The sequence below is a fragment of the Syngnathoides biaculeatus genome, chromosome 7, assembly GCF_019802595.1.
Source record: "Syngnathoides biaculeatus isolate LvHL_M chromosome 7, ASM1980259v1, whole genome shotgun sequence".
NCBI classification, from domain to species: domain Eukaryota; kingdom Metazoa; phylum Chordata; class Actinopteri; order Syngnathiformes; family Syngnathidae; genus Syngnathoides; species Syngnathoides biaculeatus.
The window spans coordinates 22,808,123-22,822,707 of NC_084646.1; positions in this window are offsets into that span (position 1 = coordinate 22,808,123).

Consider the following 14,585-nt stretch of genomic DNA (forward strand, 5'->3'; position numbering starts at 1 on the left):
TACCGACTCCTGCCTGTCCGCTCATCTGTTCTCGTCGCCCGACGTCACAACTACCGCTGCTGCACCGAACTGCCTGCTCGATCCCCGACCTCTGCATACAATAGACTTGTCTCTTCTTGAACTACCTTGCGTCTTCCGAGTTCCTGCATTTGGGTCCTACTCTCGTTTCTGATGGGACGTGACAGCCCTCTTTTTGATTGGTCAGAGCAAGCCAAGTTCCGCACGCAAAACACATCTGTAGCGATTGGCAAACAATTCCTTAATTATGTGTTATAATTGCTGTGTATATATTATGTATTAATTAATACATTTCATAGCCAGCATCTATTTTTGTTTTGTTCTGTTATCAGAAAAATATTGATTCTGAACTGCTCTGGATTGTCTTTGTGAAGGAGTTGAGTGCTGGTATAGAGCTTGTTTACCTACATCATAAAATCACGTGACGTCATCATATTGCCGGTCAAACAAAGAATTGTTGAAAGTTAATTGCATTGAGACAAAATATATATATATATATAGCACGACTCTCAGAGTTTTGTCTGATACCGTTAAATATTTGGAAGGTGATAATAAACGAAGGTACCTGGAAAAATGAGAGACACTTGGCATAGGGGACCCATATTTAATGCTGAAGTCGATGTTTTCTCCCATAAGAATTGGATTATTAACCAACTTCTGCTTGACTTGGACAACTAGATATACACATCTATCTGGTAAATAAGTCGTCGAGATTTACACAAAAGTTTGAAAGTGTATAAATGTCTGGACGCATACAAATACTTTTTTGCTGGATCTGTTGTCAATCAGGAATATATCCCGCATAGTGATGGACCCACTCAGATTTTTTTCAATACAAATACCAATATTTAAATAAATGAGCCCTGGTTTTATACAAACACACATTCATTAACTATGACTGTGAAAAGTTTTTAGGAAACGGAGTAGTCTCCTCCGTACACAAAAGCATATTAAGGCCACACGTTAACCTCCATAAACCTCTCTGATAGATGTTTTTTTTTTTTTTTACGCATTGACCTCAAATGAGCCAACTTGGCATTACTTTGCTCCGGTTTAACCGCTCCCAGACCGCAGAGTAGCTAGGTTTGACCGCCAATATGGCGCCGTGCAAACTGTGAAGTCACGTGGAAAAGCTCTATATTGCATTTTTATACTGCACCAATGGATGGATGGATAGATGGATGGATTAAAAAAAAAATCTTTTTGAAAAGCCAAGAGAAATTATACAGTACATAACACAACAACATTCATCCAAAAATACAAAAAAAATATATTAAAATGGTTGACATCTGATTTTAACAGTGAAGTTAGCTGGGATAGGCTCCAGCACTCCCACGTCCATTCTTAGGATAAGCGGCTTGGAAAATGTATGGATGAAAGTCAAAGCCCAAATGCTTTTGAGTTCATCTGAATAATATTTACCCGTTTAACTGTCTAAACAAAAAGCTGCTTTGTAAATACTGTATACTGAGTTTCTAAAATTCAAATATCCAAAATTAGCAGTGAACTTTAATTGGATATGGCCAGGGGGAATATGACAATGATGTGGAGGTCTCCCTGAGGTTGTGACTGGTGGCTGTGTGCACATACTGAAACCGGGAGCAAGGGTGCACTTTTGAAGTCTACTTTGCATCCTTAAAGTGGGGAGCTGGATTTAGCTCAGAGTGATGTAAACGTTATGCAGTGGTCACCACATGAGGGGCTTTAAGAGGCCGTAAGAAGCAGGCCACTGACAGTCGGGGTATGCGTCTGCATCTCCGTGGGCACACACGCCTGCGCACACGCACACACAAAGAGGTGGTGCCAGGTCACGTCCCACGGAAGTGGGACACAAGTGTCACATTGACTCTCTCACTTGACGGGTGAGTGCAGACATCATGCTGAGGCTTGGAATCCATGTTGGCAGCTGCAAGTAGGGCTGACAGGCAGAGTGACAACAGCTCAGAAAATACAAAATGCACAGGGAAAAAAGATCTTTACCTTCAAATATATTGAAGTATCACCATGGAAGAAACCACTTTTGACTGTAAAGCTCTATGATAAATTGTAGGGTTCTTTTTTATGACATTTTATAGTGTCCTTTACAACCTTTAATACTTTAATATTCATTTTATATCACAAAGGGTATTTAGCACATACAAAGCGTCACACGCCTGTCAGATGTTTTTAAACAGCTGCCCCATTTTCATCTAAAAAAACTACAGTATCATCTGACTGACGTCCCATTAACTAGGGCACCCTTGAGCTTGGTGACGCTTGGCCTCCTTTGGGATGATTTAACCGAGATTGTCCTCTGCTGAAACTCCCTTTTTTCTGTTATTTCCTCATTTGCTGTCAATTGGTGGAAACAGATAGTAATATGCACAAGATGTGATGTGAGTTAAAAGGAGCTATTGGGTCTGGTGCATTGACCATTGTGCAAATGGTGCAGATACTGTACTTGTGATGCAGTGACCATTGTGCAAATGGTGCAGATACTGTACTTCTCAAGCATGAATGGCCGGTGTTGATCAACAACAGAAATGCAAATAGTGCACTACTACAGTAAGTCCATGAATACTGTATACTTGTAATTGGCCCAACAAAACTGTGACAACAATTTCATGACAAAAATTGCCAACATGTTACAATGGAATTGTAAGTCAACTGTTTAAGAAGTTAATCGCAAGAGGGAAGAATCTTTCAGAAGTCCTGTCTTGTGTCAGTGAGTTGCGCAATGTCTGCAAAGATGAACGAGAATCACAAAAACATAGTTCTAGAGAGCATGTAATCAACGCAACTACACAGACGCCATCTTGCATCCATATTTCTTTCACTAACAACTTCATTTTATGTATTTTTTTTTTTTACTCAAGAAAATTAAACAGGTGGTGGTTTCCCAAAACAATCAATCCATTTTGGAGCAATTAATAAATAACTCATTGCTTTTGGATTCCCGCCTTTTCATCACCAAAATATTTCATATGCCACAAAATCAAACGTTGTGTAACATCACTCTCCAAAATCCCTTTTCAAGCACTTAAGCTTGATGGAATAATACAAAACACAGGTCCGCGCTGGCAGGTGTACGCCATGTTGACAGTCAGTCCTGTCCATCAAAGTTCACGGTGACATGACACGACTGATCATACAAAGTACAAAACTTCATAAAATCTAATGCCCGTGTCATGTCATCTTCCAAAACATTTCTTCAAATCCAAGCAACACATTTCAACAAATAACTCACAAAACCTATGAATATAGGTGGAAATAATCATTTATTGGCGGCACGGTGGAGCAGCTGTACAGTGTTGGCCTCACAGTTCTGAGGTCTGGGGTTCAAATCCCAACCCCGCCTGTATGGAGTTAGCATGTTCCCCCAGTACCTGTGTGAGTTGTTCTCCGGCCACAACAGTTTCCTCCTACATCCTAAAACCATGCACCATTAATTGGAGACTCTAAATTGCCCCTAAGTGTGATTTTGAGTGGGACTGTTGTCTGTCTCCATGTGCCCTGCAATTGGCTGGCAACCAGTTCACGGTGTACCCCGCCTCCTCCCCAATAATAGCTGGGATAGGCGCCGGTACTCCCACGACCCTTGTGAGGATAAGCAACTAAGAAAATGGATGGATGGAGGGCTAATCACTTATGATATTTAAATCGCTCAGGTGAAAGCTTTGTGTGCGGAGGCATTTCAACAAAACCATCCTACACAAATTATATAACTTCAGCATTTTCCTTCACTATTATCTAAAAGTAAAAAAAAAAAAAAACAGACTTTGAATATAGCAACAATTATGCCCCAGGCTTGCATGTGAATATGGGATATTCATCTGGGCTTTGGCGCTGACGCTCAAGTCAGTGTTCAACTGAAACATGGGTGAACCAAGATCTGTTTAAAACTATCTGAAAATGTGTCTAAAATAAATATAAAGTATTTTTTGAGGAGGAGGAACTCTTTCTACAAACAATATATTTTTAACTTCAGAATTCTGGAATAAGCGGCAAAGTTGACAGCAATAGAGAGCTTCTTTGATGCAACATAGCATGGATACTGGCTACTTATGTACTTGAAGTAAACATTACCTGCTGAAATGACTCTCTGATCGACAAGAAATTTTGCACAGACCTTGAATGAAGGTCACAGATGCCCACATTTGGAAGTGACAATACGCCACGTGACCCAGTTTCAGTGGTGCACAGAGGCCCTCGGCTAACACGCTTTTTGATTGACGCACACACACTTGGGGAAAGTGCACTTTGCAGGTTGGCTAGGTGAAGTTTCTTTCGGATTTGTTTAAACCACTGCTTCGGGAAGAAATCTCTTTAGCATCTCTTGGGAATTACTAAATTTCCTTTTGAGGCTTTCCCTTTTGATGAGCCAAAAAAGCCATAGAGTTCATCTTTTCATGCTTGTTGATCGCACATTATTGTGTATGACTGGAGGTTTCATATCAAAAGTTTTGTGCAACCTCAAAAACTTGTTTTTAGACTTCTATGAAATATGCTATTTTCATAGTGTAGTGTACCAGGATGCCATGACAGATCATCGGAGAATCATCTGTTCCAGTTGTACTTAATTTGTTAAAAAAGTATTCTTTGTTTGAAAACATTAATAGATATTTGGGATACAAGTTTATCCATCTATGGCTGCAATGTGTAGTAACTAAATTATTTCTGGGTTCATACTTGACTTTTTTACTTTGAGAAATCTAAAATGGGTGCCTTGGCTCAATAAAGGTAGGCAAACGTGGCTGTAGATGAAGCTTTTGATGCCTTTATTTTTTTTTTTTAATCAAAAGGTTATCTGTTTCATCTTTTCATAAAGCCTTCCATTGTTATTGCAAGGCAAGTCATGATCTAATATTAAAGAGCTTTTTGTTTTCCATGGAAACCATGTTATCTCCTTTTTGTACATCACTCAGGTCCCGTCAAATCCAACAGTAATATCCAAGAGAGAGTTATTAACAGAAATGACCTCACTTTTAATTTAAAAAAAAAAATTAGAAGGAAGGAAGGAGGAAGATGATATCAAAGATCTTGTACCTGCTCAGCACTGCAGATGAGTGGCAAAGCTTGCTGTTAATTTATGCAAGGATAGAAGTGGTGCTCTTGCTGTAATAGGCTGTGAGTGTACTCTGATCTGCACCGTTTGTCTCCCGCCATGCACATCCGTGGGCTGCTGAGACGTGGGAGACGTGCTGCGACTCCCACGATTCACATTACAGTGCAAATGCTGGTTGATGGCTCCAACAGTACGCGTGGCACTGCGTGTGGGCCTGCATGCATTGATGCTGATAAATAAAGCAGATCGATTGCTCACTGCACAAGTCATCAAACAGTCCCATCTTCCTCATGCTTTTATTCAAATTTGATATCTATTTTTCTTTCCTGGTTGTTGTCTCTTTGACATGATCAGTAGTGAATAAGAATGTATTATAGTCGGCTATGGAGTGTTTAATGTGTAAGTCAACTAAATTACAATAGCACTGAGTGATGATGTGGGCAAGCCATGTTTGCACGCAAATTAGGTAACAACAACAAAGTTACAGCAACCATTCAATTCTACACGATCTGGAATGTTAAAACAGAGAACGGATGGCCAGTTTCAACAAAATAGCACTGCTAGCGATGCTAAGCTAGCATCAGCGCTGTAAACAAGCTGATTTTAGTCACAAATGGTGCGTACATTGGTAGCCTGATGTGTTCACAATTGAGAGGTATTGGTTTGATCTTTATTATTTTTTTGATAATGTAGAATCAATTACAAATCTAAAAGAGGTGACAAGCGTATCTGTCTAGCATGAATGTGGCCAATTCTGTCACTTCTGATTCTTCTCAGCTGCCTGAGTTCCCTTTATGTGTTAAAATGTGCCACCAAGGACTGAATTTGAATCATAGACAGTATATTTGAATTTAAATTCATAAGCTTGAACGATTGCACCAACAAAACCGAAACTAAACAACATATTAGCAATTGTATCGTGTAGTATGAAATATCCATCCATTTTCTGTGCCGCTAATCCTCACAAGGGTCGCGGGAGCGCTGGAGATCATCCCGGCTATCTTCACACTGGAGGCAGAGTGCACCCTGAACTTGTCGCCAGATGGATTATTTCACATTTAATTTGACAAATTTAATTGCACATCATTTGTGACACACATCCAGGCACTGTGGGAGTACCAATAAATGGAAGGTACACCGATCTCCTCTTCGGCCAATCACCACCTTCGTTTTTGAACACATGACATTGTCCCTCTATGCAAAGTCAAATCTTCTCACTAGCTACAGTATTTTAACATTCATATGAACTTACTTACTCTTCAACTTATAAAAGTGCTGGGATAGATCCGATTTGGTGATGTTGCTTAATACGGCTAAGTATTGGCCATGTGTTCTACAACATCCAAATTGAAGAGATTTTTTCTCACCACATTTGATTTGAAAGTTTGTATAGTATTTGCTTAAATAACAATACCTTTCACCCTCATAGTAGCTAACAGGAGTCTATATTGAAACGTTCAGTTCCAATTGAAGAGTTTGTTTTCAAAACGAGACATTGGCATTTTTTTTTCAGATTTACGAAACTCGCGCCAAAATTATCCATTCGGAGCTGGATAATTTTGGCGTGAGTTTCGTAAATCTGAAAAAAATGCCTTTGTCTCGTTTTGAAAACAAACTCTTCAATTTATTCTGCTGCTTGATTCTACTGAATGCCGTCGTGTCTCAATAGCATACTGATCTTTAAAAGTCCCAAATGCTTGAATGGTTTCTTTTCTGTCATTACAAAGTTTCCTCTCCCCTTGAGGACACATTTTGTCCCTCTTTCATTTCCATTATCATCACTCCTCTCTGTCTCAAATCAAATCCTGTGTCCAAACCTGCTCAGTTTGCTCAGTCTAATTGTACGGAGCGGATCCTTTATGAGAAAAGTGATTCTGCTGAGAGGAGGCAAAACAATGGATGCAAATGTTGTTTCTATTGATCGGCCACTGTCTGTCCCCCCACATCCCCCCAGTCGGGGTTGTGTTTACCTTTCCCGTCCATAGGTCTGATATGTCGTACAATTTAGTGGCCCCAGTGCTCATACTGGCCTCTGCAGGAGGACTCTGAGTATTCCAGTGTGATGGAAAGCATGGCTTCAAATACATGTGGTGCTCCTCTCCAGAGACGTCCTGCTTCATAAGTTGCCTCGAGCAACTTTGTGGCCCAGAGTTGTGCCCACACTGGCAGACAGAAATAAATGGACAGAATCGTTTATCACAACAAGAGGAGCTGTGTATACGTAAGAGTTTTGACAAAAAATAAAAACAAAAAGACAAAGAATGTTGAAATTAATCGGCACTAAAATGACTGAGTTTGATGTACATTTGCCACAAATGAACGAAAAGGCAATGGAGAGCAGATCTCCACAAAGGTCATATGTAGCACAATCATCAACGATTTTAACATCGAAAATAAATCAATGAAATCGAAGAATCGAGGAAAGGTATATCTACATTAAGAATCCAAGAACATTTTTGTGTGTTTCATTTTCATTCCAAATTAACATCTTATATAATTAATTAGTTTTATGTTCACACACATAAAATGTGAATTTGTACATTAAGTATAGATTCTCGCCTCCACATCATATTTGTATGGCTTCAATCCACATGGACACAACATATTCTAATGTTCGATAAATTTGCACAGTTTAAGAGTTTACTTTTTACTCATCCTTGTAAACAGCCCAGGACTACACGGCAGGACTTGGTCAATGACCTGAAAAGAGCTGGGACCACCGTTTCCAAGACGACTATTGGTAATACACGAAGACGTCATGGTGTGAAATCATGCATGACACGGAAGGTTCCCCTGCTTAAACCAGCACATGTCAAGGCCCGTCTTAAGTTTGCCATTGACCATTTGGATGATACAGAGGAGTCATGGGAGAAAGTTTTGCGGTCAGATGAGACCAAAATGGAACTTTTTGGTAATAATTCAACTAACCGTGTTTAGAGGAAGGTGAATGTTGAGCTTCATTCCAAGAACTCCATCCCTACTGTGAAGCATGGGGGTGGTAGCATCATGCTTTTGGGGTGTTTTTCTAGACATGGGACAGGAAGACTGCACTGTATTAAGGAGAGTTTGACCGCGGCCATGTATTGTGGGATTTTGGGGAACAACCTCTTTCCCTCAGTCACAGCATTGAAGATGGGTTGTGGCTGGGTCTTTCAACATGACAATGACCCGAAAGACACAGCCAGGAAAACCAAGGAGAGTGGCTCCGGAGGAAGCATATCAAGGTTCTGGCGTGGCCTAGCCAGTCTTCAGACCTAAACACAAGAGGAAATCTTTGGAGAGAGCTGAAACTCCGTGTTTCTCAGCGACAACCCAGAATGCTGTCTGATCTAGAGAAGATCTGTGTGGAGGCATGGGCCAAAATTGAAACAACAAAAACTGGAGAACAACTACAGGAAACGTTTGGCCTCTGTAATTGCAAACAAAGGCTACTGTATCAAATATTAACATTGGTTTTGTCAGGTGTTCAAATACTTATTTGCAGCTGTATCACACAAATAAAACATTAAAAAAAATCATACGTTGTGATTTCTGGATTTTTCTTTTTAGATTATTTCTCTCACAGTGGACATGCATCTACGATGAAAATTTCAGATCCCTCCATGATTTCCAAGTGGGAGAACTTGCAATATAGCAGGGTGTTCAAATACGTATTTTCTTCACTGTATAGTACTTATGTTAGTTGTTTGTGCCCAATGATTGGCTGGCACTGGGATGGACCCCAACTCTGACCCAAAGTCAGCTGGGATAGGCTCCAGTTTATTAGTGATCCAATTTGTTGTGTCATGTATTTGTGGCTTCTAAGAAAATTTCTATGGCAACATACTTCAGAGAATAAATAATCTGGAAAACATTTATGTTGAGCCAGCAAAACCTGAATTAGGAAGTCACTAACAAACACAGAAAACAAAGTAGAATGCAATGAAAACTGCTTGATGGGGGTAAAAAAAAATGGTTGCCGTTCTACACTATAAACCAGTAGACCATGGGTGTTCATTCAATATACTGTGCTGTACCAATCACAAGCTTGGACATTTTATTTTGCTATAAAAGGTGAATGAATTTCCTTCAGATTGTAAACTATAGTTATATATAGTGTACAGTATATAATGTGACTTATGCAATATTTTGCATATATTGTGCAATATTCTGCGGCACGGTAGAGCAACTGTTCAGAGGGTTGGGCTCACAGATCTGAGGACTGGCGTTCAATCCCAGCCCCGCCTGTGCTGAGTTTGTATGTTCTCCCCGTGCCTGCATGGGTTTTCCCCGGGGACTCCGGTTTCCTCCCACGTCCCAAAAACATACACTAATCGGGGGCTCTATATTGCCCCTAGGTGTGATTGTGAGTGCGACTGTGATCTGTCTCCATGTGCCCTGTGATTGGCTGGAAACCAGTTCAGGGTGTACCCCTGCTCTTACCCCAAGATAAGTGGGATAGGCTCCAGCACTCCTGAGAACCTTGTGAGGATAAGCAGCTCAGAAAATAGATGGATGGTTGTGCAATATTCAACATAATATAAATATAATGCTAGTTTGTTTGAACTATATTTGATTGCTTTTGATAGAATACTATAGGACTCTCCTGGTTAATTATGTGGACTCTTTGCTGAGGTCATACCGTATGCAAATTTTACCCTATTTGAATCTCTTTTTTTTTATGCAGTGGTTTGTTCGCATGAACCTTCCTTTTTTTTTGATACACAACACTTGAAGCTACATCCAACCTCCACATAATAAGGCCAGAACCTGGATTCGAACCCCCACCCTCAGAAATATATGCTAAACGCTAGGTCACTATGCTACCATACTTGTGGATAAAATGTCATATCGTATCTCTGTTCAAATTGCTTAAAATTAGATTGTGTATTGCGTCAGAAGCTATGATGTCAAAGCAGTTTTCATCCAAATCTAATTGAGCATTTTTGGAACCAATTGAAATTCAAGTAGAAAATCCAATTTCACGTTTTCCGACAGTCTCAGTCAAATCTCATCCATAAGATCCATAAAAAAATTACAGATCGCTCACTCATCGATAATGCAGTTGACAATTGTGTAAGCCTTTGACTGAAAACTCTTATGATGCCATATAGCAGGGGTGCCCAGACTTTTTTATGCGAAGATCTACTTTTAAAGCAGCCAGCCTCTCGCGATCCATCGATGGCATGGTGGTGGATTTGGGGGTGGCGCACGCGTGCATCACTGCAACTGCCTTGGAGAAAGCAAAAGAAAGACCGTAAAGAGGAGGCCAGGTGGCTAGAACACTCCTTTATGTGCGTGCGAACGACTTATCCGGCACACCTGAATCAAATGACGAGATGGATGATAGGCTGATACCTTTTTTTTTTTGGGGGGGGGGCACGCCTTCAGGCGATCCACCAAAACTGCCTAGTGATCAACACATTGAGCACCCCTGCCATACAGAATGTAGTTTCACAGGTCTACAGTACAGATGTGTTGACAGATCACCTGACCTGCAGTGGCAGTTCATCCATAGGACTAAATCTAGTGGGGTTTTGAGACTAAAAGACAAGCAGGATGGGTTATCATGTTATTGTGCTTGGCTCTCCACCCTCCACCGCCTATCAATGAACCCTAACGATGATGAAGGTTAGATTAACTTTACACACTGGGTACTAAGACCTATCACTTACTCTGACACCTGTGCATTAGCATAAAGAAAATTATCTTCTAGAGTTTGCTGAGAAATTACAGGTCCACAGACTTTTGCTGTGACTTATTTCTTTCCCTAACTTCCCACCGCAGTCGTTTTGTTCTTCTCTCTCATCAGGCTGACAGGTAGTGTAGATGAGCTTGTGAAGAGTTCCTTCCTCTCATCAATAATTATTAAGGTCAGGGTCAGAAAGGTAGAGGAAGAAAATGGATTTAAGAATGGAGGCAGAAGGTGGAACGTGAATAAGGACACCTGGGGAAAGGTGAGGACTCATAACACGGATGAATAAAAACTGAGTGGGAACATTCGAGATGCGAGTGAGTGAAAAGTAACCATGAGAAGAGAAAAGCAGCGCATAGAAACATTACCTCAGTAACTCCTCAATGGTTTAAAAACAATGAATGCATTATTGACTGATTTTGACTGCCTTATGTGCTAAATTTGGTAGTTTTTATATATTTTTTGGAATGATTAGTTTTGTTTCTGGTCAAAGAGGTCAACACATAATACATTTAGACAAATAAATAAATAAATGAATACACAATGCACATATACATAAAATAACAATTAAATAATGTGCCACGGCGGGGGCAACTGGCCTCACAGTTCTGAGGACAGGGGTTCAAATACTTTCAAATACTCCTTCTATCGCAGATTCGTTTCTCCTTGCTTACAAGCAGGACGAGAGAAGAGTGAAACACAGGACACGAGTAATAACCGCAACCGCACAGGCATCTTGACTGAGAAGTTAAATTCTCTGTATCCGGGTTTAGAATTGACATGTCACTGTTGATATTAAAGTCATTTTGAACTATTCCATTGGTTCTGTGTGCTACACTTGGGTCCTGTGTCACCTGCATCCAATGCACTGAGCACATAATTTACTGCAGGGTTGCTGAGGTCATTCACATGGAACAGTAGGTTTAAGCTATTAAAAATTAATCATACTTGTTCAAAGAATAAAAAGCAAAAAACGCTTTGAGTAACACTTAAATAAGCCACTGTGGGGAAAGGTCAGTCAAAAAAATGGGTTCATTTCAATGGGGTAGCATGGTGGACACGTGAATAGATCCTCAACTTATGGATTGGGACCCAAAACTGGGTTGGGGACCTATTTTGGATGGGTAGCAGACATCTGGTGACAAAATTAAATGTATTCCTTTTCAGATATTTCCTAATCAGTATAGAAGCATACTAACTTCCCACATGGAACAAAGTAGAAAAGTGACAAGAAATGTCACTTCCTTGTTCTCTAACCACAAGTTTACACAGTAAACAAACACAGTGCAGTTCAGCCTTTGGCTGGTGGATGTCAAGGCAAGCATTTAGCCTTTAACAGTTCAGTCATTTGAAATAGCGTTTAAAAATATAATATACTGTACATAAGTACATAGGTGCATATATGTGCCCTGCGATAGGCTGGGAACGGGTTCAGGGTGTACCGTTCTTCCTGCCCGAAATTAGCTGGGATACCTACTGAACTCTGTTTCATGCGACACTTTACAAACCAAAATAACTCCACAATGGCAAACATTTTGGGCCTTTATTGTCATTAATGTAACTGTGACCACCTCATCTGAAAACAACACACAAATTGTACCATAAAAAAACCATGTAATAGCATAGTTGGAAAAAAGGATTCAGGTAGATGATTAATTAACAGTCCCTCGTTACCAGCCTCTTCAGCATAAATTGAAATAGGAAAAGTAGAGTAGGCCTGTGCACCACAATAAAGTGTGAGTGGAGCAGAGAGTGAGAGCAAGAGGGAGAGAGGGGGAGGCACAAAGCCCTCACCCCACAACGCACTCCCAAGCTCGGATACAGGGACTGGAGGACACTGACCACAAAACGTTTCCAAATTGCCTGTACATAAAATCTGAAGAAAAAGAACACAACTCTCACAGACAAATAAAAGTAAATGAAGAGTTTGTTTTCAAAACGAGACATAGGCATTTTTTTCAGATTTACGAACTCGCGCCAAAATTATCCAGCTTAGAATGGATAATTTTGGCGCGGGTTTCGTAAATCTGAAAAAAATGCCCATGTCTCGTTTTGAAAACAAACTCTTCAAATGAAAACAAAACCTCTGTGGCAAACATAATAAACCATAGTTTTCCATCTTGTGGCATATAATTGAACAGCATCGTTACTTTAAGCTATTCAAGAATTTGGATGACCTGTGATAAGCACTCCTGAAGTGAGCTCAAAACGAATCAATAGTTTAATTAATTTACAATTAATTAATTAATTATTATTAATTAATTTTCAATTCTAGTTTGCTGTACCCATGGTTATTATTTGTAATGTACAAAGGTTACAAAAAATTTCTTAGTCTCTTATCCTCAAAAGAGTCACCGGAGCCTATCCCAGCTGTCATTGGGCAGGAGGCAGGGTACAGCCTCGACTGGTTGCCAGCCAAACCCAGTGTGTATGTGTGTATAGATACACAAACACATACATTGACCGTGGAAAAGAAGTTTGTAATCTTCTGAGACACAATTTATAGTACAGAAAGTCTTTGAGTTAAGATGGTGTCGACCTAAGACGTTTCGACTTTGCAACGCCCGTCCACCGTCTGCCATTTTGTCTGGCTAATGCTTGTCCGTGTTTGCGTGCCAGGAGTATCTTCGCATTTTTCGCCCTCCTTTTTAGACATTATCTCCCCAAAGAAGAAAGCTGTCTTTTAGCAATGTTTCTGCAGCCAAAAGAAAATCCATTACGATTGAAATGAAGCTCAAGTTCATGAAAAGAACCGAGAAAGGAGCGACACCAATACCACCAAGGCTTCAATTGGTCAACAATGGTGACAAAGACTGTATTTTAGCGGATGCGAAGGGTTCCGTTCCTTTGTCGGATACAATAATCACAAAACAATCTTCTTTGACACTTGTCGAGATGGAGAGGATTGAGGACCAGGTTCCTTCGTAATCGTTAAGCATATTCCCCTTCTTCTTCTCGATCCACCTCTCAGCAGTAATGCTAAGTACATCATCTTGTTTATTTCAATGTATTTGTTTTTTATACAAAGTATTTTGATGTAAATTCTGACTGACTGGAATCCGACTTAAGTCGAAATTTGAGTTAAGTTGCTACAGTAGGAATGGATCTCAGTCATAGACCGAGGACTCCCTGTATTACAAATGTGTCTGTTATTGGATGTGTTTCATCATCAATCATAAGTGCTTTTAATAAGTGTAATGACATTATGATGATGAAAGTACATGAAAAGTCTTTGGAGAGAGAGAGAGAGAGAGAGAGAGAGAGAGAGAGAGGAGAGAGAGAGAGAGATAGAGAGAGAGAGAGAGATCGAGAGAGAGAGAGAGAGAGAGAGAGAGAGAGAGAGAGCTCTCTCTCTCTCTCGAGAGAGAGAGAGAGCTCTCTCTCTCTCTCGAGAGAGAGAGAGAGATCTCTCTCTCTCTCTCGATCTCTCTCTCTCTAGAGATCTCTCTCTCTTCTCTCTCTCGCTCTCTCTCTCTCTCTCTCTCTCTCTCTCTCTCTCTCTCTCTCTCTCTCTTCTCTCGAGATCTCTCTCTCTCTCTCTCTCTCTCTCTCTCTCTCTCTCTCTCTCTCTCTCGAGAGAGAGAGAGAGAGGAGAGAGAGAGAGAGAGAGAGAGAGAGAGAGCTAGTCTTCTTGTTCTAGTTATATTTGTGTGGATTTTTTTTTACTGGAAAGTTTGACTTATTTTTCTTCCAAACTTTTTCCCAAAATACTGTTATTTAAGTCTTGTAATGTTGCAGGTTTACTCTGGTAACATTACAACTGAAACCTTTTTTTCTGTATTTGTACCTCTGAAATGGTGGAATGGTAAATGACTGGTTAGCACGTCTGCCTCACAGTTCTGAGGATCC